The sequence below is a fragment of the Pristiophorus japonicus genome, chromosome 3 (assembly GCF_044704955.1).
Source record: "Pristiophorus japonicus isolate sPriJap1 chromosome 3, sPriJap1.hap1, whole genome shotgun sequence".
NCBI lineage: Eukaryota > Metazoa > Chordata > Chondrichthyes > Pristiophoridae > Pristiophorus > Pristiophorus japonicus.
Window position 1 is genome coordinate 260741573 of NC_091979.1, and position 2985 is coordinate 260744557.

A 2985-nucleotide genomic window follows, 5' to 3' on the forward strand; every position below is an offset into this window, starting at 1 on the left:
CTGCATTGAATTTTATCTGCCGTGTGTCCACCCATGTTCTCTTGACGTCTATTACTATCTTCCTCACTGTTTACTACATTTCCAAGTTTCGTGTCTGCTGCAAATTTCAAAATAGTGGCCTGTACGCTCGTCCAAATCATTAATGTGCATCAAAAACATCAGTGGTCCAAGAACTGAACCTTAGGGAATGCTACTGTATACCGCCCTCCAGTCCGAAAAACTGCCATTCTCCACAACTATCTGCTTTCTATTTCTTTAAAACTTGGACTGCAAGTTCTGGATTTCTGCATTTAACTGGACATGTGCATACATCGAAAGTTGCTGTCCAATTTATTCCATTATAACAGCGAGCGCTGCTAGCCTCAGCTTTATTCTCACTGCAAAATCCGGCTTGTTGCTGCCCTTGTTTTCACCATGAAAGGACGGCAATGGCGGCAGTAAGCTCTTCCAGGCGGTTGGCCAGAGTCCAGCGCCCGCCGGGATTTTCGGGGCCGGTTTCGGTGAGGCACAGAGCATTACCGCCCGGAAGATGCGAGCTAGTGTACAATGCCCCTGGTTGCCACAACGGCTCGATTTTCGGCTGCTGCCTAATCCATAGCGCTCCATAGAGCGCCCTGCTGGGACCGCCTGTGTAAGCGGGCGGTCCGGTCTGTCGCAGCTGCAGGGAGGTAATTAATGTCGACCTCAGGTAAGTGTGATTGTTTTTTTTTGCGATTTATGTTGTGGTGGTGGGAGTTATTTATTGGGAATGTTTTTGGTTTTGTTTTTTCCAGTTTTTCTTTTCTTCCGAGGCCTTTCTGAGAGAGCTCTGAGGCCAGCTGTTTAGCTTGGGATTTTCGCATGCTCAGCTGGCCTAGCACACTAAGAGAGGTGCGCAACACCTCCCTTAGCGCTCCGCCCCATATTCAGGACCCAGCTGCCCAATTTTGCTGACTGAGGCACAAACTGTACCCGGGCGCAAACTTTACCGCCCCGCCACCATTACCGCCTCAAAATGAGCAAAGCCAAAAATCCAGCTCTTGTTCTTTTCCTTTTCTTCCCTGGGGGTGGCAGGGGCATCTTTTAGTTAGGTTGATAAAGATATTTATTTTGACGATTTAAAACAATCAATAACTGGTATATATTTCAAACTGCTGCATGCCCTTTCCTCTCCTTACAAGGATCAAACAGGCCCTGCGCCTGCTTGCACTAGGCATCACATTTCCTGCCTAATTGCTGGGCAGTTGGTGGGCAATTAACCCAACTCCGTGCCCGCAATGAGGATTTGACAGTCGCAGTGGATGATCCGTCATTTTGGAACTTGACAGATCGCAAGTTCAGCATCAATTTCAAAGGCGGTATCATGGCGTACTCCGAGAATACGCTGTCATACCGACCGCAAATTCTGCCCCAATAGATCAGAGTGACAATCAGTCTTTCACATTTATCTTCTTATGTCTTCCTATTTACATATCAAACTATTGCAATTCCCCTTTTTCCTTCAAACGCCACCTTTTTCCATCTGCCAGCATTTATTTATTTATTTATTTATTTTTTAAAAATTCGTAGCCAATCGTTCCAATTCTTTGTCAAATCACAAACGCCAGAGGTCACCTTGCACATGCCAAGGATCACTCTGCGCCAATGCTCTTAGCCAAAAGGCCTAGAGCCACTGCACCGTTCCTGGAAGTACTGCAATACCAGGTTCGTGCCATGGAGGTGGATGGGTCAGGTCCCCCACACACCTCCGTGGAGGTGGATGGGTCAACCCTCCCCACCCACCTCCTGTTTCCAAAAATGCAAGCATATACCTTCCTGACCAGGGAGAAACCACCCGGAGGTCATGGTGGCTGGTCAGAAACGGTACTACACTTGATCTTAGCCAAAAGGCCGAGAAGCGACATCTGCCAGCATTTATCATTCTGTCAAAACAGGATGACAAACGGAAAGGTCAATAAATGATCCTGATAATACGAGGTACCTCTGTCATGGAAACACCACAGGGCTATTTTAACAGAATAGCTTCTTTAAAGCGATGTTTTCAGAACCTCTCATTTCTACAACAATCATTCTGGCAATCTCCTTTCCTTTTTCAAACCACTGATAGAATTTGAAACTAAGAACCTTTTTATTTAAATCGGTTCTGCAATAATTGATATGTATTGGCTCCATGCTGTCAACCAGTAGTTCTGTTCCATATTGGAGGCGTAGCGGTGAGAATGTTTCACTGCTGACAGTAGAATGGATGGGCCATCGGTTCTGAGAATTATTTGAAGAAGGTGACTTTGTGATGACAGATTGTAACTTGCTTATCTGGAACCCTGTCATGGAACAATGTAACAATTAATATTAGTGCCTAAAAATTGAAGTTGTTTCAAAGCCCTTGCAAGAAATATGTAACATGCTCTAGTTTCTCTTCAGATTGTTTAATTCTAATGACTTACTAAAAAAATAAGTGATGATCTCTAATTTTTTGTAAAATAGCTATTTTATTTTAGAAATATTAAATCAGCTTGGCCTGCCCCATGCCACACAAGTTGTCTCATTTTCTGCCATTGATCTGCTAAACTGAAAACATTGGGCTTTTCCGATTCTTCTTGTCAAAATCTATTGGGAATTTTGGAATAATTGGACAAAAATAGCAGAATCAGCAGAAATAACAAATCGAAATATTGCATCCCGGTGGGATTAATTCAATTAATTTTGAATGACCCTACTGATCATTTCTTTAAGATAATGACATTCTCCGTTTATGTTCTGTACTGTACATTTATGTTATGTTAATTTGGTTTTGTGCCATAATTTACATTATGATCTAGTTTTCTTATTCTATATCATGTATAAAATATCAAATTCATGGTTTAGGGGTCGAAATTCAGTACTGTTGATTTTGAGGCGGTGTCACCGCCTGAGCGTTGATTTTATCGCCAGGTATTAGTTGCAGGTTCAAACTGCTAAATTCAGTTTTTATGCCCAAAGGTGAGAGAGCGACGCTAAAAGTAATGT

General features: G+C 43.1%; 1 pseudogene; it reads right to left on the bottom strand.

Annotated features, from left to right (window-relative positions):
• Window positions 1-1646: 1646 nt before the first annotated feature.
• LOC139260486 (U2 spliceosomal RNA) lies at window positions 1647-1881 on the bottom strand (annotated as a pseudogene).
• Between the last annotated feature and the right edge of the window lie 1104 nt (window positions 1882-2985).